Source organism: Syngnathoides biaculeatus, chromosome 12 (genome assembly GCF_019802595.1).
Source record: "Syngnathoides biaculeatus isolate LvHL_M chromosome 12, ASM1980259v1, whole genome shotgun sequence".
NCBI lineage: Eukaryota > Metazoa > Chordata > Actinopteri > Syngnathiformes > Syngnathidae > Syngnathoides > Syngnathoides biaculeatus.
Window position 1 is genome coordinate 6,159,470 of NC_084651.1, and position 22,489 is coordinate 6,181,958.

The 22,489-nt window shown below is 42.6% G+C and overlaps 1 long non-coding RNA gene across 1 annotated transcript; it reads right to left on the bottom strand.

Annotated features, from left to right (window-relative positions):
• Positions 1-634: 634 nt before the first annotated feature.
• On the bottom strand, positions 635-17,561 carry LOC133509595 (uncharacterized). Its single transcript, XR_009797391.1, has 4 exons — positions 17,478-17,561; positions 2,124-2,272; positions 1,930-2,051; positions 635-921 (listed from the first exon to the last, which is right to left on the bottom strand). It is a non-coding gene; the product is annotated as an uncharacterized LOC133509595 (long non-coding RNA).
• Between the last annotated feature and the right edge of the window lie 4,928 nt (positions 17,562-22,489).

A 22,489-nucleotide genomic window follows, 5' to 3' on the forward strand; every position in this document is an offset into this window, starting at 1 on the left:
GTATTGATGAAACATCTAGCGCCATACAATGAGGAAAGACATATTGTGCATTTAAAGCAGTTCCCAAGTGGATTAATAAGTCTGCGCCACACTTTTACCTCACGACCGCGAGAATGAAGTATTATTGTACTTATTGAAACTACCCGGTTTTAAAGGGCCTGGCCCTGTCTCGTGAAAGTGATAGACACTATATCCCGCCCCAATTACTGCCGGACTAATGGCGAGTCCGCCTTTTGTTATCACGATGACCGAGGACAGAGCCTCGACTCAGCGTTTGGACCAGGGGTGCCCGGACTTTTTTTTTTTACCCCAAGATCTACTTTTCAAGCAGCCCGCCTCTCGCGAGCGTTTTAAGGTTAATGTTATGTTGCTTCCTGTATTTAAAATACAGAATTACCTTTTTGTGCACGGTATTATCTGTGCTTTCATCCTGGATCAGGCTGCGCCAAGGTGGAATTTTAAAATGACACACCATCTCATCCTGCACTTTCTACTTTGGCTTCAGACCAAACCTTTCCCACTCAAAAAAGCGAAATTCTTGTCCAGTTTGAAGACAATTTTACTTTTATTGCACTTTCATTATTTGCTTAAATATGACCTTATACATTTAATCAACAGATAAAGTGTTCCCCATTTGCTAATCAGACAAGGATGTATTGTGGAGCTGGTGGTTGTCCTTGATCTTTGTACGCAGAAAACCGGCTGGTGTCATCCTCCTATCCCAGGCGTTGCCGTGGAGATGAACGACACCAGATAAGGAACGGAAAGTTACCATTCCGGCCCAGGATCAGACTGCGGGGGTGGGGGGTAGCCACTTCAAACATGGACCCATACATATAAAAACCTCGTGTTACTGGGCAGCTTTTGTCTTCTTCTTTGGCCATCCTGCCAGAAGACACACGTCTCGTGTGCGGCAGATACCTAGATAAGACCCGGACGTCTGTACTGCACATTCCTTTGTCATAAATCCATTTGCTGTTAACTTTTTCTAATCATTGGTCATATCTTCCTCGATTCGTGAACACGCATAGGGTCCAAACTCGCAAATCCCAACAGGTTTAACCACTTTTTCTTTGATTATTCACATACTCCGACAGTCATTGCATCTTAAAAAAAAACAGCATTTTTTTTTAAATTCTCCATTAATATCAAAAGTAAACATAAGCAGCATGTCTAGCTCATCTTTGCTCTACGTTGCCCAGACTGCGTTGCTAACTAAAGCAGCGGCGGTGTGGTGGACGTTGTCATTATAAAACACATTGATGGGCTGCGTAAGTACTGTAACCTTTGTAATTATGAGTGTACGTCTTTAAGAGCAGGGGGTTTGTAAGGTAAACTAGGAAAAAGAGAGTGTGCCGGAGCAGCGCTCATTGTTAGAGAAGGTTCCATGCGCTGCCTAAAAGAAACCAGTGGCTTCTTCTTTTCATTTTTTACAGTATCTGAATTATGTAGTCATCCCTCACTCATTGAATCACATTCCAAAATGCTACAAACTGATTATTATTTTTTTGCACGCAAGGCAGAATATCCGCGAGACTGCATCAGCTGTGCACAATTATGCACGCACACAGTTTAGAGGGAACATTGCCTGATGTCTTTTTTTTTTTTTTTTTTTGGCACACCATCCTGCGATCGACAAAGACTCCCTCGCGATCGACCGGTCGATTGTGATCGACGCTGGTTTAGACAGTTTGGCCGCTTGAATGTAGCTCTGGATCTTGGACCGGCCAAGCAATTTTCACGAAATCTGGAGTGTTATGTAAATTGGCTGGAAGTCAAAAATACAAACAGCTCCCTCTCAGACATTTTCGGAAATATTAAATGAAAAATAAACAAATGAATGTAGTTCTGTTTCATACTAGCTGGGTAAGCAGACACTCTAGAGACCAAATTAAAAAGTCGATTTTCTATAATCAGTCCAAGACATACCTTGGTGAAATACTGTGCGCCAGTGGCATAACAGAGTCCTTATCCATCCCGATCGGCTCCCAGCATGCCCCCTTTGCTCTCTCAAGTGCCTTTTGTGTGATTAATCCATTTTGGATGTTTTGCTGAAGAGAAAAGGAAGCGAGTCGTAAGATTAAATGGCTTCTCAACCTCCTGAGCCACCAAAATGGCTTTACCTCCACAGATGAAACCACTACAACTCCAATTTGACGATCTGGCGGCCTAATTGCTGCCAGAAACGGGATCGAAGCCAACTGAGGATTGCTTTCTGATCATTTGGCTCTCTTTGATGACAATCGTGGTAATTTTTTTTTCACTGTGGCGTCTGCAGAAAAACACAATGACACAGTGAAGGCTGCACAACTCCAGGCACATTAAGCACTAAAAAACAATTATGAGAAAGGTGATAATGGTTTTTTTTTATTTTATGAGAGGACGTAACATTAAAATAATTTATGACAAAACTATTGTAGTACTACGTAGCCCCTAAAAGGACATTGAAAAAAAAAAAGCTGACTGATTTCTCGTAATGAGTAACTTTCTCATTGCAATGAATCACCTTCTCATTGTCATGAGTCACCTTCTCATTGTAATGAGTAACCTAGGTTACTCATTACAATGAGAAAGTGTCGAAAAACGGCGACCTATGGGTCGTAGCTTATTTACCTGCTAGCGGTAGCTTCGGTGTTCAGGTAGTTGTAGCTTATTTACCTGCTAGCGGTAGCTTCCTGCGTTCAGGTATTCTCTCTACTACCACTTGCTTTGAGCACGTCTGGATAAAATTAACTACGCGATCGAAAGTGGTGTATTCGTTGCGCCGAACCAGACGCAAAGCATTCAAAATTCTTTTTAAATGTCTCTCAGACACAACATAATGGTGACGTCTTGCAAGCGGAGCAGCAATGTCTTCATAATAAAGTCCCAGATGAAAATAGAACCGAACTAACTCCTGCATTGTCATTGTTGCCTAGGGATGCAAACTGAAATCAATAAGGGTCTTTTATACATGCACACATGCAATGGTCTACTTGGACATTACAATGAGAAAGTTTCTCATTACAATGAGAAACTTACTCATTACAATGACAAGGTTTCCCCCCCCCCCCCCCAATGTACCTTTAGAGACTCCGTATAATACAGTTTTACCTCAAGTGACAGAATTAATCCGTCCCGGAAGTCGTTTTGTAATTGGAATTTTTCAAAACGCATTTTACATGTAAATAGCCTAATCCGTTCCAATTTCCCACGATAGGGAAAATACAGGTTTTATATTACAGAAATACAATTATGATAGAACGAGACTAAAGCAACAATGCTACAGGAATTAATTTGTAATATTACAAAGGGAAAAAAGAGGTAGTATTAGAAGGCAAATGAGTCAATCTTAAGGCAATAAAGTAAAAAAAAATAGACAAGAAAAACTAGTGGGAGGTGTAGTGGAAATTATATTTTGGGGGAAATTTCATTTTAGGAGAAAAAGTTGTAACATTACAGGGAAAATGTAAGAGAAGAATAAAGTATATACACCTACACAAATGCATTTTTTGTATGTAATTACAATTGCAACCTATTAATTCTATCAATTATTTTTCTTCAGTGTAGCCATATTATTTTATAATAATTACTGAAGCCGCCGATGAACGTCACGACACGTCAATGCGATGACCAAGTTTTCGAAGGACGAGAGGAGCGAATCCATTAATTGAACTGGGTGAAGCAATTATGAAATATGCATGTGGAACTTATTGCGTCGGTGGGATAAAAGTCTATTATTGTCCCAGCTGCTGGTTTTAGCATTGACGTTTTAATTGGTGATTCTCAGCGCTCCCTTTGTGCGGGGCGGGGGAGGGTGACGGAATTAGACTGGGAAAGTTTCTAGGACATCTCCGAGAGAACGTTCGATTGTAAGATGGTCACGTTCATAACTGCGCGCACACACGCACACGTTTTTTAGCACCCCGGCATGTTGATTTAAATTCTCTTCAGGCCCCAAATGTAAACACAAACAACAAACCCTCCCTGCCAAACGATGAGCTGCGTCACATGAAGTTGAAGTTTTGTCCTCAAAAAGGAAGTGAGTCACCGCAATGTGCCTGCGTAAACACTTTAATGTCCCCGCTACATAAGGAATAGCTGCCGCGAGCCCACACACGCAAGCGGAGTTATTGAAATGGAGTCGAGTGATGGAGCTCAGCGACGCCGTTGATAAAACATTGAGGGAGAGATATAATGCTCTTTTTTTTTTTTTTTTTTTTTTAAATCACTGCGCGTTATCCCGTCCGTTTGTGCCATCATTTCATCTGTGACCTTGAATTAAAAAAAATTGCGGCTGCCTGACGGGGTGGAAGGAATAATGATGCTAAATTATGGATACGTCGCAACTTGAATTTATCTTCATTCCAACTTTTGGGGAAAAGTTGAGCTGCATGGGTGTTTGGCATGCAACTGTCACAAAATGTTACCACTTTTTAAATGGATTAATGTCAGCCTTACTCCTTAATTTACAATGAAGACTGTACGATACACAACTCAAGCGAGGTGTACAAGCATAAAAGATTATCATGAACGATTAATAGAGAAATCATAAACAGGTGTCACCAATCTTTTTGAGACGGCTTTTTCGGTGTTGATTATTACGACGGGCCGCCAGTTTGATACGCGCTTCCGAAATAAGACATTTGATCAAACTGCTTTACGCTTTCATTACATTTTATTATTAACATCATTTATGTGATTCATTTGCTGGGCAAGAGGAGTCAATTAGCGGAATAATCAGGCAAGCGGACAATTTTTAGGAGTCAACTTTCAATTTCAGTCTATTTACAAGATTGACAGTAGCCTAGCTTCTGGTATTTCTTCTTCTACAACACGTACCATATGCCATATAGCACCATGCTGCCTCTTACAGGTTATTCTTGGTACTACGATTGGACATCTTTGAAGGAAGAGTGGCGATTTTTGGGAGGTAATGTAATAAAAGTGGTGTGCCGGATTAGTCTTTTAGAATACACCGCACAGCGTAAGAGTAGGTCAATTAACACCTTTAATAATTTATGTGTTTACCTATCTTATCATTTTTTGTTGGTCTCCTTGTGTTTGTTTTAAAAGAGAGCAAACTTTGCACATTTGAGTGTTGTTATTTTACTATGGCGATCCCACGGCCGCAATCACACTCTTCCCCGTGCGGCCGCGTACTTATAGATGCTTTTTATGGATGCATTTTCATTTCTGCCAGACAGTAAAAAAAAAAAAAAAAAAAAAAAGAGCGGTGCAAAGATGAAGATGCTGCAGAAGGAGCTGCGGCAGCACACATCCACCGAGAGGACGCGAGAGCAGTGTCCTATTGATCGCTATTATCTTAAATTCATCTGGGTCGCCATACTAGTTACCATATATGCTAATGCGAGGTCAAACGTGTCTTTTTCTATCCATATGAATGATTTCGAAACTGCAAGTCAGATGCACTCGGAATAATGCAGAAGGGAAATCTCAACCCCATAACTTAAAACTGAAGAAACAATCTATTCCACTCCATTGAAGTGTTACCAGATTATACTATATACTACAACATACTACAGTATTTGTAAATTAAGCAATTTTTAGACGAGTGATTGTCAAAAGCTGGTGCTATGGGAATTTCCTCTAGTGGTAGGCTAAAGTATCGCTGGCTAAGTGTAGCTCAACGGTATTTAATTTTTTAGTACAACACATTTGTATTTAATCTTTAAAGACTCTGCACAGCAAATTCAGAAGCGTGACATGTTTGATAACTGCGAAATATGTGTAATATTCATGTATAAATATCTTAATGTACAATGTAAACATCCCACAATGTTGAGTTTCTTTCTGTGTGTCTTATTTGTGTGCGTAAAACTCAAGGCCCGGGGGCCAGATCTGGCCCGCCACATGATTTTATGTGGCCCGCGAAGCCAAATCTAGAGTGACAATTTCAATTGTTCTTTGTATAAAAATTTCAAATTGTTATGCATCATAAATGATAAAGTTGAGATCTTGCAAGCATTTTTTCATGTTACCCAACATGAATAGTTGAAAAACACATTACCCTTGATTTCTGATTCCAAAAGAAGACCGTAAATTGAAGATGCAAATACGATATTTGTATTGTTTCACAGTCATAACGGCCCTCTGAGGGACACCGGAACCACAATGTGGCCCGCGAGAAAAATATGTTTGACAGCCCAAGCACAAAAGGTTTCTCTCCAACAACTGCTATGTCTGAAAAATTGTGCAAAAACTATATCCCACTTCCATCACTTTGATGCCATATCGGCGGCAAGGAAGTACCATAATTTGTTAAGGAAATACCATTTGGTACATACATAGGCCGCAGACGTGTAAAAGCCCCAAGTGCCCACATTGAAACACGAGATATTTACAAAGAAAGACAGCACACGGAGAGTTTAATGCTAGGGTCGCGCTAACAGGCCGGTAAAAAAAAAAAAAAAACAAAAAAAAAAACAACAACAACAAAAAAAACATACCGGTAAAAATCAATGAGACACGGCAGTAACACGCTAGCGCTAACAGAGCTGGACCGGTAAAAGTCACTTGCTCGGCACATATATTCCACCGGTCTCACTCTTACCTTTTCTGCTCGGGTGCCCCCTGGCGACCGTTAGAAAAAAATGCACAAATTAGCTGCATCACTGCATAAATCGCAGGGTTGAAAGCGTGTGAAAAAAGTCGGTGAGGAGGTGCTTCTAGACACACCATTGCCGTCTAATAGAAAAGTAGTGCTTAGACACCATTTTGTGGCACATACAGGAAAGTATAAACCTCTCCTAGGGGAGTTAATAACTCACAGATTTCTGCACTCATAATATGAAACAACGTTAACAGTATATTACAATGCATGTCAGTTGAAAATTGCAATATTATTATGTAATTATGATTACAGTATTATTATCGGGTAAGGGGAAGAAAATGGAAGGATGGATGGAATGTGATAAATATCCCGGATGGCTCGTCAGGAGTAACTTGATATTAAAAACTGTGGAGGGATGTTGCATATTTTACACACTTAGTGTGTTCTGTTGTGTGCACACAGGCAGTGTGTGTCTCTTTGTGTTGTGATGTGTGGGCTATAAGTGACGACCCCCCCCCCCCCCACATACTATATGGAGCTTAATTAGCATAACCGCAACAGTTTGACCTTCCGAACACCAAATGAGCATTAGAGATTTAAGATTAAAATGTCTGCTGGTGTATATTTATTTGCGTGTTTACCCTGATGTGGAATAAGTTTTACAAATGGAATACAGGAGGCCGTGTTTGCGCTGCTGTGTAAAAACAATTCACTTCGCTAACGTGCGCTTCCATGAAGGAATTAACGTTTTCAGTAATTATTGTTTCATATCTTGTATTAAATTACAGAAAGGGCTGATTTTTTTTTTTTTTTAAGCATTAAATATGCATAACACTACAAACATTTGCCACGATTTATCAAAGACGCAAAGCAACTCAATTTTCTGTGCGGGTAAGTCACATCCAGTTTGATTGACGCCGCCCTCGCCGACATAAAGCACAGCGCCAAGAAGCGGCATTTAAACATTCCAATCTTAATTGTTCCTCGGGAATTTGTCACCCTATCCTCCAGCGGGGTAAAATAAATCCAACAGGACCGCAGTAAACCTTCAAAGTCACATGCCGAGATGGATTTCAAACAAGATTCGATCTCAATGTGCAAAATTTCACTGACTGTGAGGTGATAGTTCTGCAAATGTGACATTTCAGCCCATTTATTTTTCAAAAATTAAATAGCCTGTTTTTTCTTCGGCTTTGTTTGTGGTGGCAAAGAAAATGACTATGACGGGCGCGTACACAGGACTTTGCACTCACAAATCTGCACGGTTGAGGACAAAAAAAAATCACGTACATAAAATTTGTTACGAGTACAAATACATAGATATTGAAAGACGTCGCATATTTTGTGTAGTCTTCACCAATTTTCCCTCTAAGATGAGCTCTCTAAGTGAACCACAGCCTGACACCCGCAACTTTATATCTGCGGGCATGACTGCTGGCCCACACCCGTAACTTACAGTGAAGAAAATAAGTATTTGAACACCCTGCTATATTGACGTTTTCCCACTTAGAAATTACGGAGGGGTTGGAAATTTCCATCATAGATGCATGTCCACTGTGAGAGAGATCATCTAAAAAGAAAAATCCAGAAAACACCATGTATGATTTTTTTTTAACGATTCATTTGTGTGGATTCTGACCCTCAAAGACCTGTTAGTCCGCCTTTAAAAGTCCACCTTCACTCCATGTATTATCCTGACTCAGATGGACTTGTGTGAGATCGTTAGCTGCATAAAGACACCTGTGCACCCCGTACAATCAGTAAGACTCTAACTTGTAACCTGGCCAAGACCAAAGAGCCGTCCAAAGACACCAGAGACAAAATTGTACAACTCCACACAGCTGGAAAGGGCGACGGAGAAATTGCCAAGCAGCTTGGTGAAAGAGGTCCACTGTTGGAGCAATCATTACAACATGTAAGAAGCGAAACATGACCGAGTGGAGCCCCATGCAAGATATCATCTCGTGGGGTCTCAATGATCCTTAGAAAGATGAGGAATCAGCCCAGGACTACACCACAGGACCTGCTCAATGACCTGAAAAGAGCTGGGACCACCATTTCCAAGGTGACTGTTGGTAATACACTAAGACATCATGGTTTGAAATCCTGCCCGGCATGGAAGATTCCCTTGCTTAAACCAGCACATGTCAAGGCCTATCTTAAGTTTGCCAATGAACATTCAGATGATACATAGGAGCCATGTAGAAAGTTTTGTGGTCAGATGAGACCAAAATGGAACTTTTTGGTCATGATTCCACTAACCGTGTTTGGAGGAAGACAAATGGTGAGTTCCATCGCAAGAACACCATCCCTACTGTGAAGCATGAGGGTGGTAGCATCGTGCTTTGGGGGTGTTTTTCTCCACATGGGACAGGACGACTGCACTGTATTAAGGAGAGGATGACCGTGGATTTTGGGGAAGAACCTCTTTCCCTCAGTCAGAGCATTGAAGATGGGTCGTGGGCTGGGTCTTTCAACATGACAATGACCCGAAGCTCACAGCCAAGAAAACCAAAGAGTGGCTCTGTAAGAAGCATAACAAGGTTCTGGCGTGGCCTATTCAGTCTCCAGAACTAAACCCAATAGAAAATCTTTGGAGAGAGGTGAAATGTTGTGTTTCTCAGCGACAGCCCAGAAACCTGTCTGATCTAGAGAAGATCCGTGTGGAGGAGTAGGCCAAAATCCCTCCTGCAGTGTGTGCAAACCTGGTGAAAAACTACAGGAAACATTCAACCTCTGTAATTGCAAACAAAGACTACTGTACCAGATATTAACATTGGTTTTTTTAGGTGTTCAAATACTTATTTGCAAAAAAAAAAAATCAAAATCAAAATCATTCTTTTTAGATGATCTCTCTCACAGTGGACATGCACCTACGATGGAAATTTCAGACCCCTCCGTGATGTCTAAGTGGGGGAACTTGCAATATAGCAGGGTGTTCAAATATTTATTTTCTTCACTGTATATGTGGGAAAGGGCTATTTTAAAACAGACATGTTCTTAAGGCACCAGGGAACTGTGACAAAAAAAATTTCCAAAGTACCCTAACCATTTAAAAAAAATAAAAATAAATACTGCATACTTTTTCTGATGGAACGCTAAAAGGATAATCGAGTCGGAAGCAAAACGTCCATTGTGGTGGGTCCAAAGCCCGGTAACAAAAGGCCCACGGACCGGTAGTTGGGGACCACTAGCTGAAACGATGAGCCATGATAAAACAGGAGAACACTCTTATACTATTACTCAACCACATTATTAAGTAATTTTCACATTTATGTCACTTGTTTCAATAACTGAACCATACGGGGTAAGTTATTTTGAAATGGTCCAAACACGACCCAAACAAAAACGACTCCCGCCTGTGACTTTCACATCAGCGCGTCATTAAATACCCCTTATAAGTTCACCCAGTCAGGATGAGCAGCAAACGAGGCATAAATATTCAAAACGCAACACCTCGTACTCACCATGGAGATGTCATATAACTCACAACGCCCGCCGCTCGCCCGGCCGTATTTTAATTCGCTTGTTCGCGGGAAGTGCCTGTGGCTTGATGAAGTTTGCCCTCAACCTCAATTAAAAAAACATAATCACGCCGATAGAACGTACACAATTCCTCGATTATATCGCGGCGGCAGGCTTTAATAGACTCCCGGCATGGGTGGGAGCGGTGGATCGGTGTAATTTGTTACAAGGCGGCAGATGAAGGAAGGAAGGGGAGAAAAAAAAAAAAGAAAAATGGCTGAGCCTCGGATTCTTTTTGGGGTTTTTTTTTGCTCCCAGCGAGCCCCCCCCCCCGTCCCCGGAGGTGTTGTTTGCCCGCTGTAATCACCCCCAGTATGTGATCTTACAAGTGTGTCATATAAATGGTGGGCAGTGTTTTTTTTGTTGTTGTTTTTTTTTGTGTGCCCTATCCATAATATATCAGGGATCTACAGTAAATCCTGCAGGCGTGTGCAGGAGGGCGACTGAGGGGGGGGAAGGTGAGGGAGGTGTTGGGGGGGGGGGGGATTTAGAGGGGTGACTTGCTAATGGTGTGAGGAATAAAAGGCTCGGAACAATGCGGAAGGAATGCACAGATGCACACACACACACTGAGGCGAGTACATGTGACCACAAGCCGAGAAGCGTAAAGGAGGCCGTGCACTGCTTGAGAAGTGGTCATGTGAGGATTTGGAGCTCATGGGTGGGGAGGCTTAAGTTACAGTTTGATAGCCCCCCCCCCGACTCCACGCTGTTTACAATCATCCGCCGTGCTCAGCTGACTCCAAGGTCACCCGTAAAAGCACGTTCGGCCCTCCTTTCCTCGCAAGGCGCGAATGTACATTTATCATCGCCGGTCGTCCGGCGCCGCTACCTGCGGGCGCTGCTCTCCCGGAGGGGGCCGCGGCAACGTGTCGTCACCGGTGCGGATGTAACAGCGGGATGTTGCTCGCTAAAATGTAAATAAATACAATTTAAAAAAAAAAAAAGGCAGTCAGTGAATGCAGGATTAATTTGCTTGAACTATCAATCAAGCAACAAGCCGAAAGGAGAAGAAGAAGATGGATATCGCAGCGGACAAAAACAATAATTACAGAAAAAGATACATCCGCGCAACGAATACAACGACAAGCAGAACATTGTGGACGTCAGTTGCGAGTGAATGTTCCTATTCTGGGAAAATTGAAGACTTTCTGCCAATTTTAAAGCAATTACAGTTGTTATCTTTTTTAAAAAAAAAATGTGGTCAAGAAGTTGTTCACAAAGTAAATCAGACAAAACAAACTATTTGAGCAAAAATAACGAGATTTGAGACGAGCGAATGTGGTTGGATGGAGGGTTGTCACGATTAAATCTCATTTCTTTATCGAAACGTATTAATCGAATTACTTTAAAAAGCATTATTGGTATCCTCATTTATGAATAATGCACTCTATCAAAAAAGGCATGTTGGTACTGCGTGTATGGTAACAATATGGTGTACAGAATTTGAGACCGCGACATGCTAAATGGTGATTAGCATTAGCACACTACGATTAGCATACTCAGTTGAAAAAACGCGAACTACCATTCATCTCACTCATTGAACACTGTTTTAAAAGTCACTTACAGCCCCTCCTTTGTTGTTTTTAGCGACGTTTATTACTGGGCCAATAATGTGTCCGTCTGCAATAAATGTCCGTGTGAAACAAGGTGCAACCGTTTCTCCGGGCGGAATTATTTTTATGCGGTTACCCGGCATAGTTTCGAGGGCTAACTATCCGTCCTTTTTCTCAACATTTCACGTGAGTAATACACCGAAACTTGAGCTTAAAACGCAACTTAAACTTAAAACTTAACTTAAAGCATACACCAGTCATAAACCAATTACAGAATTATCATTTAAAAATATATAGTTAAGTTTCACACATAGCAAACTAAACAAAATAAACAATGCAAACAAAAAGAATGCATGAGATTCGCATCGAATAACAAGATTTTAGACAACTTTATCGAAGGCAGATGGTGGATTTTTCAAAAAAAAAAAACACAGTAATTATAAACCAATTACGGTTTAGTTATCCTTTATATTTTTGAAATGGAGTCATGAAGTCGCACCCAAAACAAGCCAAACAAAACAATAACATCGGCTTTGGGTTTGATAAAATTGATTGTGGATTTTCACAGTCACAAAAATATGAACCAATAATAATCCCAATTACAGTTTTGTTACCTTTTTTTTTTTTTTTAAATGGATTCATGAAGTTGTACACAAAGCAAACTAAAAGAACCAATCAATGAAACAAAATCTGACTGGCGGGGGCTTGGATAACATTCTTTTGCGCTTGTCATTGTTTTCATATTTAAACAATCTTCCGTGGGTATTATTGTGCACACCGCTGTCTGGACGGCTGAATGTAAGATAGTGCGCTTTTTACACGCCGCCCGACTCAAAGGAGGACGTTTGATTGTTGCTGTCTTTATAACCACAGCGCCACAACATCAATGAAACATGAATGTCATGTTTTTTCCAGAGAACCTTATAAATGTAATTAAAAAAAAAACAAAACTATATAGAATACAGGGTGGCTGGCATCTTTTAGCTTTCCTTTCCCGGGAGGGATGGTTTATAGTTTGTGCGTGTGTTTATGCAGCTTCGTTTTATGCATAAGCTGTTTCTGAGGAAAAAAAAAAAAAAAATTGGTCCTTGTGTCGAAATGGTGTTGCACAGCAAAAAGCGAGACACAAACAGGTGCCCCTTTCGAGATTATGCGCTGCAGAAATGAACCATTTTGCAAATGCTTGCTCTGCCGTGCTCCTCTGACGTTGTGCAGCGCTTATAGAAAGTACAGCAGTCCGGTGTAACCTCGAAAGGTGAACGCCTTTACAGTCAAACGCTTGCAAATTAAACCAAACTGCATAAGAAAATGTCGTACCAAAAAAAAAAAACAAACAAAAAAAAAAAAACAATCGCAGCGGAACAACATCAGGCCCCGAGAAAGCAAAGAAAGCAGAATTAGAATGTAGGAAAGTTTTTGTTTCGGGTGTACTGAACATTAAAATTAAACATGGTCAAACTCTCAGCGGTGAGATGTGCCGGAAGAATTTAAGGTGGCGGTGGGAGTGCATCAGGGTTCCGCGCTGAGCCCCTTCCTGTTTGCGGTAGTAATGGATAGGCTGACAGACGAGGTTAGACTGGAGTCCCCTTGGACTATGATGTTCGCAGATGATATTGTGATCTGCAGTGAAAGCAGGGAGCAGGCGGAGGAACAGTTAGAAAGAAAGGAGAGGAATGAAGATTAGCCAAAGTAAAACAGAATATATGTGCGTGAATGAGAGGAGCGGAGGAGCAAGAGTTAAGCTCCAGGGAGAAGAGATGGCGAGGGTGGACGACTTCAAATATTTGTGGTCAACAATCCAGAGCAATGGTGAGTGTGGTAAGGAGGTGAAGAAACGGGTCCAACTGGGATGGAACAGTTGGCGGAAGGTGTCTGGTGTTCTATGTGACAGAAGAGTCTCTGCAAGGATGAAGGGCAACTTTTAAAAGAGCAAGAGGAAGACCAAAGAAAAGGTTGATGGATGTTGTGAGGGAGGACGTGAGGACAGTGGGTGTTAGAGAAGAAGATTCACGAGATAGGCTTAGATGGAAAAATATGACACGCTGTGGCGACAACTAACAGGACAAGCCGAAAAGAAAGAAGAACAAACTCACTATCGCAAACTAAAACATTGGGCCAAGTTTGAACGTTTAAGTCACTGATTCTTTCATGTACCACGAGAAGGGGCCCCCTTATCACTCGTAAAATTAGTACCACACTTGGACAACCGCTATGCTAAAAGATTATTCAAAGGCACGTTGATGTGTTAAAACTGATTTGTTCTCCGTGATCTACAATCGTAAACGTTATCCATGGACTCGTCTTCCAGCCAAACACAAATAACATGTCTCTCAAGTCAGTCAGCACACTCAAAATGACAAAGACCGTCCAACGCTAGCGTAGTTCGAAGCTAACAGTTAGCCTAGGTTCTTCACTTGTCTCTTCTTCTTCTTTGTGTATTTCCTAGAGATCTGGATGGCCGGTAAGACCATGCTGCATTGCACAAATCAGTCTTGATCTCACGACTTTTGATTTAAGGTCAGGTTAGGGCTAGGGTTAGCATATAACGTATGTTAGCTCCCTCTATGTAGAAGAAGGGGAACTATGAGACCGGGGGATTTCCCAGTAAGTCTCTACTATGTACCCAGAGCTCCTCTGTTAGTAATCCATCCTTCAACATGTGCCATTTGACAACTTGTCGCCGAGCGTTCATGTTCGCTATCGAGGTCTCAGAAAGACCAACGCAGCGAACGTACATATATATCTATATCTATATCTTTTTATCAACTTTTGTTTTAAGGTTAGGGTTAGGATATAACGTATGTTAGCTCCCTCTATGTAGAAGAAGGGGAACTATGAGACCGGGGGATTTCCCAGTGAGTGTCCACGACGTACCCAGAGTTCCCCCGTTAGTAATGGATGCGCATTAATCACAGGGAGACTTTTCAGCACGGGGGAGCGCTCAGACCGTCACACCGGGATAGGAACTGAACCCTGAAAAGCAAACATAATTGATGCCCCCCCCCCCAAAAAAAAGGTTTATAACGGCCTTAGATTCCACAAGATGGTGGCAAGGCGCTACTTTTACATTAGCCTAAATGAAGCTCCTCTCCGGACTTCAACATAGTTCCATGGCATCAGAATGCCACAAGATGGAGGCAAAGCAAATATAGACGTGGCAACGGAACGGGAACAAAAACAGAATTGTCAGGAAACTTTTTCTGTTTCGGAATCTGCGCAGGTGCGGGTGTACGTTGCGTGGCACTTGTGTGCATATATGCAATTCAGCTCCAAAATATATTCTCAGTTAGAAATGTCGACTGTTTTTCGTAATGTTACGTAAGGAGAGAAAAATAATTTTGCCTCCTCTTTTTTTTTTTTTTTTTTATCTAGTCTTTTCCACTGGATTTGAAGCCTCCTAAAAGCAAAAGTGAGGCGTCCTGATTGACAGCATTGCAGAATGTGCGCAGAAGGGGAGAAATGAGAGCGAGTGAACTGGAATAGAAGTGCGACGGGAGGGAAGATGGATCCTGTGCTCCGAGTGGAAAGCTGTCACAAGTGTCCTCCGCAGCCGTAAATGTGTCTCGCGGACGCACGCAGGCCCGAGCAGGAGTTCCCACCCCGAGCGTGTCACTTTTCCATCTCGCCGTGCCGGCGAGCTCAGAGGAGGCCGTCGGGCCCCCGCGAGGGGGGACGCTCCTTTCAAATGAGTCGGACCGGGAACGCTTTTAGCCGAGCCGATCTCAGCGGGGATGGGGAGCCTCGCCCTTTCGCTTCCTGTCGGATCCGCACTGAGGAGGAGTGACCGGGCGGGGATCATGTTCCCTCTTCGCCGGGTGTTTGTTCTCCAGACCCCGCGCGGGCTTCATTCGCCGCTTTTCCGCCGGACTCGATGCACGGAAAGCCAGCGGTCGTCGGGCATCGTAAACCACGCGTCCGATCGCGGCTTTTTACTTACAGTTCGGAGAGCTGCAAATGCGCGCAAGTTATCGAAGCCCAAATGATTAATCGTGCGACGTCAGCGTCTCACTTTACGGGGAAAATTAAATGTGATCCTTCATTAACTCGTGACGTTTCAATTCCGAACAAGCGTGTTAGAGGCACTCGGCCGTTCTCCGATAAAGCTCCAGGAAGCTGGTCGCAAAGGAACGTGCAAAAGTATGAGAATTTAGCTCCAATTTAAGAATTGCAGGGAATTTTTGGGGTTACATACGTAAAAAACTGAAATAAAAAGGAGTGCTTGGCATGTTGGCTTCAAAGTTCGGAGGTTCAAACTACTGTCGGCCGGGTACGCGCAAAAACATTTTTCAAATGTTATAAGATTTCATCTCAAAATCTCACGTGATCGCACGAGATCTTACAAAACTCGAGACAATTTTGGTTTTCAAATTTTGTATACCTTTTGCACAATTTTGTGCAAAAAGTAAGCCACTATATTTAATCGCAAAACATCTTCAAATTTGCAAATATTTTCATAACCAGTGTGAAAACATGTGAATTTTACCTGTACTGCAGCAAAATTGCCAATTTTATTTAATTTTTTTTTACAATTCGGTAGGATTTTCCAGAAAAACCGTATAGAGCTCGTGCACGTGACGTCACCATTTCACGGCGCCATATTGCAGGTCAAAAAGAGCTGCTCGACAGTGTTGGGGACATGGAACCGGACCAGAACATTCACAATGCCCGAGACTTGTTGTGCTGTTGGTTGTCACAACAGACGAGACCCATATTCAGAGATCTTTCTATGGAATACCAGCTGAAAAGACCAGAAAATATCGATGGATTTCGGCAATTAATCGTGATGGATGGCGCCCAGCGCCCAAATACACACGACTGTGTAGCGATTACTTCATAAAATTATTCTCAATCTCAAATGAAAATTTACTGTCTATAATGCCAAATTGGCTCATTTAAGAACATTGCGTTAAAAAAAAAAAAAAAAAAAAAAAAAAAAAAAAGACAGGGAGTCGCCAATATACAAGAAGCGTGTTGTGGCCACACGTTAATCTTTGGTAAACCTCTCCCCGACAGACTTTTTTTTTTTTTTTTAAATATGCATTGTCCTCAAATGAGTCCAACGGGTATTAAAAAAAAAAAAAAGAAAATAATCCGTAGGTCATCGTGATGTTTACGTAGGTTAACGTGTGGCTGCAGCACGCTTCCGTGTACCGTCAACGTTGTTTCATATTATGACTGCAGAAATCTCTGGGTAATTAACTCCCCAGAGAGAGGTTTATACTTGTTTGTACGTGCCATGAGATGGTGTCTAAGCACTACTTTTCTATTAGACACGGCAATGGTGAGTCTAGAAGCACCTCCTCACCTTACTTCAATATAGCATAATTTCTGGCCTATAGAGCTCGTGCAAGTGACGTCACCATTTTCACAGCGCCAGCTGTCGGTCACAAATAGAATTACCGAAGTTCAACGTGTGGCCGCAACGCGCTTTCGTGTACGGGGGCTGAAGCCTATCCCAGCGGTTTATTTTCTTTTTTTTTTTTTTAATTACGCATTTGACTTATTTGAGAACAATGCATATTTAAAAAAAAAAAAAAAAAAAAAGTCTGTCACGGAGAAGTTTACCGAAGTTTAACGTGTGGCCGCAACGCGCTTCCGTGTATGAGGAGCCGACTTCCTGTCTTTTTTTTTTTTCCAATCATAGTTTATGAATGCTGGTTTGCGTAAAATCAGAGGTCATTTATTTAAATATTGGTATTTGTATTGAAAAATATCTGAGTGACTCCATCGCCACGTGGGATTTATTCTTGATTGAGAACAGATCCAGCAACGAAGTATTTTTATGAGTCCAGACTTTTATACGCTTTCAATCTTTTATGTGTAAATCTGGACGACTTACTCACCAGATACGTGTAGATCCAGTTGTCCAAGACAAGCGCAAACGGGTTGATAGTCCAATTTCTAAATAGCGAAAACATCGACTTCGGGATTAAATCTGAGTCGTCTTATTTTTCCACGTACCTTCGTTTATTATCACCTTCCAAATGTTTAACGGTATTCTTGGGTTGCAAGCACGTGATAATCGCCCGCCATTTCTACAGACAAGCTTGGCCTTCCAGGCGACGTCACCATGGCAACGTCCACAAACCCATGTGTCTACGGCGAGCGGCTGATATTTTCTTCCTACTTTAATGCACTCTATGATGTCGCCAAAGCTAGATACGTACAGAAGATCAAACTCTGTGAAGATATCGATCCGTATACTCTCCACAACGACGTACTTTCAAAGGATCTGAAAGACGTCCCTGAAATATATCCGTGAACTCTAAATACACATGCTGACCGCTCGCAAAATAATCAGAACAGACTTTCAAATAACCATTTGCCTTGCGTAAAAATTGTGCCAAACAAATATGTGCGTTCATCTGAGAGGACACACTGTGGCGACCCCTAACGGGACAAGCGGAAAGAAACTCGAGATACGTTCAGATCTGCACGTCGTATTATTTGCAAGCCACTTTTGTTGCCGTTTTTTCCATCACTCCGTTGTATCTTCTCCTTCATGCAATCTACTATTTGGAACACGGAAATTTTTTAGTATGCGAACATCCAGTTTTGTGATAAAAAATTAATCCATTCATTGTTGTGTTGCGGGCTTTTTTAGAAATAGAGGTTCGAGTAAATACAGGCACCAAATTTTTTTTTGTTTATGTTATGAACGTTTCTTGTTTGAAGAAACATTAAATGCCCCGAACCAATTGTGTTTCCCCCTCCTTTTTTGTAGTCTGGAAATTTACAGAAATCATGAAATTTGTAATAATAGTGGCAGCAAGGTGGATCAGTTGGAAAGCGTTGGCCACACGGTTCTGAGGACCCGGGTTCAATCCCAGCCCCGCCTGTGTGGAGTTTGTGTGCCCTCCCCCGTGCCTGCGTGGGTTTCCTCCGGGCACTCCGGTTTCCTCCCACGTCCCAAAAACGTGCAACATTAATTAGACACTCTGAATTGCCCCCAGGTGTGATTGTGACTGCGGCTGTTTGTCTCGATGTTCCCTCGGAATACGATATTGCTTCAAGGATTTTTGCGGTAATTTATTGCAATTTGGTGCCTCACAGTTCTGAGGTCCCTGGTTCTCCCTGTGCCTGCATAGGTTTTTTTCCAGGTACTCCGGTTTCCTCCCACATCCCCAAAAACATGCAACATTAATTGGACACTCTAAATTGCCCCTAGGTGTGATTGTGACTACAGCTGTTTGTCTCCACGTGCCCTGCGATTGGCTGGCAAGCAGTTCAGGCCGTAGCCCGCCTCCCGCTCGATGATAGCTAGTACAGGGCAAAAGCACTCCTGGCGACCCTCGTGAGGATAAGCAGCTGAGAAAACGAATGAATTAATTTATTGCAACTTCAGAATCCGAATCAGCTTTCATGGTCAAGTGTGTAAAAACTGAATTTTTTGGGGGAACTGATTTTTCTAGTTTGGCCGCAGCGTCTATCTGCGGGCACTAGAGTTTCTTCCCACACCCCAAAAATACGCAACATTAATTAGACACCCTAAATTGCCCATAGGGGAGATTGTGAAAGCGGCTGTTTGTCTCGATGTTCCCTGCGATTTGCTGGCAACCAGTTCAGGGCGTACCCAACCTCCTGCCTGATGATAGCTAGTCTAGGGCTCCAGCAGTCTCGGCGACCCTTGTGGGGATAAGCGGCTAAGAAAATGGATGGATGGATGGATGGATGGATATAACAATAGTCAGGGTGTGGACAGTTGATGGCGTGAATTTGCCAAGACAGAACAGATAAGGTACAGTAACTCCCAACGTTGCCAAAATTTGAGGACAAAGCCAGCAGCAGCAGGAGCAGTAATGCCAAAATGAAATTTAGATTATGAACAAAACGAGTATTTGGTGGTCAAAATATTACATTTGTGGTGAGCGTTGCTTTGACTACAATTCCAGCAGGGTGTGGAACCACTTTCCCGGCCGGGGTAGTCGATTTTTTTAGCTCGCTGCAGCGGTCTTTCCAAGTGCTCATCGGAAGTCCTTCAGGCTACATTAATTGATTTCCGTCGCCGCACGGACAACGCAGAAAAGATTGCCGACATGCTGCGCCGTATCCTCGGGAAGTTTCTCAACGGTTACGAAGGCTTTATTGCAGCACGGGAGAAATATTATCCTTCACGTGAAAGGCGGAGTGTGAGTTTGACAAGCGCATTTTCCAATCTGTTCGAGTAAGAATTCTTTGGGGGCCCCCCGGGAGCTCCGTTGAGGCATCAGATGCAGATGTCGACGGTGTTTGTAGATCCTTGCCGTGCCGCTGAAAATAACGCTTCATATTCAGGACGAAGGCTTACGTCTCTCCATTAGGCGCACCCCGCATCACGAGCGGGCGCCTCGTGCGTCCTTGGAGGCAGCCGAATGCCAGACGGAACCCGCAGCTCCTTCTCCAAACCAGACGCCGCCCGACTTCACAGGACTAATGGCGCCGTGTTTGAACAAGTCGCCGGGAAAAAGTCGCAAGTACATTAGCGGGACGTCGTCCTTGCGGGGAGGTCAGCGCTCGAGTCCTCGCGAGCACACCGGGCCCCCCGTCCGCTTCGAGACGGCAGGTGCGGCGAGATGCATTTAGTGTCGGGAAATTGTAAATGGTCTATTCATAGATATTGCCTGGAGATTGAGATGAGAGAGATGCAGAAACAGAGAAAGAGAAAGAGAAAGAGAGAGAAAGAGAAAGAGATGTTGATTGCATAACATGTTTCCCCAATGGCGATTGTGATTTTTTTTCTTTTTTTTGGGGGGGGGGGGGGGGTAGAGGGGGTCGTTATGGAATACCAATGAAAAACAAATAAAATGACAAGAGAGGCACGGTGGAGTCATCCTGGAAAGCGTTGGCCTCACAGTTCTGAGGTCCCGGGTTTAATCCGCCTGTGTGGAGTTTGCATGTTCTCCCCTTAATTGGACACTCTAAATTGCCCATAGGTGTGATTGTGAGTGCGGGTGTTTGTCTCAATGTGCCATGCGATTGGCTGGCAACCAGCTCAAGGTGTACCCCGCCTCCTGACGTTTGACAGCTGGGATAGGCTCCGGCTACCCTCGTGAGGATAAGCAGCTGAGAAACTGAATGAATGAATGAATTTATTGCAACTTCAGAATCAGCTTTAATGGCCGAGTGTGTAAAAACACTACAGTGTAGCCCTGCTAAAAAATAATAATAATAATAGATTTCTGAAGATTTTCTAAAGAACTATAGAACTTTAGGACCCAATACCTATAGAATTTTAGAAATTCTATAGAAAATCACCGCCAAAGTTCTATAGAACAAGTTATTCTGTACAGATTCTATAGATTTCTATAGAATTTCAATATAATTTTTTTTAACCAATGTTTTTTTGTTTTTTAACCAGCCCCGTTCGTGCGACCGTGTTGTTGCTCTGTTAAGCTAAGCTAACATATTCAAACTTTGAAAACTCTTTCTGTTTCCCATCTCTCTTTGTAAATCTCGTGTTGCAATGTTGGCACTTGTTGGTACCAAATGGCATTTCCTTTGCAAATGTACCGGCTGAGGCTTATAAACAGGTGCGCTCTGTAGGCCGGACATTGCGGTCTATAGATTTTACATCTTGGATGTCTTATAAACAGAAATGTCTCTTGTTCCTTGTTCTTTGTACTGAATGTCGTACCAGGGCGAAAAATTCTGTGTATGTTTTTACAAATTTGGCCATCAAAGCTGATTCTGATTCTTGCGCCGCCGCACAAACTTGTTTAATGCGTCCTCGGCAGCTTCAGAATCTTGCACACTGAGACCACCGAAAATCAAGGAGCCCTGTATCGATGCGGGTTTACCTAATAAAATGTCCCACGAGCGCATACGCGTCCATACCCAATGCAAATGCTGACATTTATATTTTTATTATCCGTGCACACAGAACAGAGCATTAGTCATGCATTTCCGTGCCACGGCTTAACCTGACCTTGTCTTTAAAAAAAAAAAACAAAAAAAAAAAAAAAACTGGTCTGCTCTCCAAGGATGCATCACATTTCCACTCCGTGCAGAAAGAAATGCTGCAAGAGCCGAGAAACTTTACGACGTCTTCCGCGCACTCCCTTGATCTGTGCAGTTTTACTACATGTTTCACGGCGCCGCCTTGTAAACGCCGCGCCCCGGTTTTCCGAATGAGAGGCCGGGAGAACATTTGCAGTTAAGCCGGTCCCCCCCGCGCGAGCCGCCGCCATTAGTCAACCGCTCTGCGTTAATGTGAAAGGTGGGGTGTTGGGGATGGGATAATGGCACACGTAGATGAAGTGATGACAGTCCGAGCACAAGTAAAAGTATTTTTTATTTTTTTTTTTTTATCTCATTTACTTGATGTATTTGATTTTTTTTTTTTTTTTTTAAAGACTGTTTTAAAATACGATGAATGATTAAAGCTTCCTTGTACTGCGGCTGACGAAGTTGAAGGATAAAAGCTCTTTGCTCTAATTCTGATACATTCTATTAGTTGGACAAAAAGACTGCGAAACCAAAAGCAATATTAAATTCCAATTTTGACTCGGCTTCCTGGCAGCGATACGCGCTAACGGGGAAGAACTAAACCAGCACCCCTGACAACAAGAATATACTCTAGCTCGCATCCATTCCGAGTTCTTTTCATGCGGTACACCTGCACGACTACGAGCCAAAACAAAATATATTTGAAGAGTAAATATATGAAATACAAATCTGCCTTAACAAAGATGTCGACTCAAATGCGCATTTTTCAATTGCACACGTTATTCAGTCATCCACAGTAACACCTGGTGGTGGTGGTAAGCTACTGGCTGCCATTCCGTGCCGACGGCAAAATGTATTGAAAAACGACCTCCAATTTGATTGGATATCCAAAATACATTTTCCGCAGATGTCAAACTGGTGGTCCGGGTGG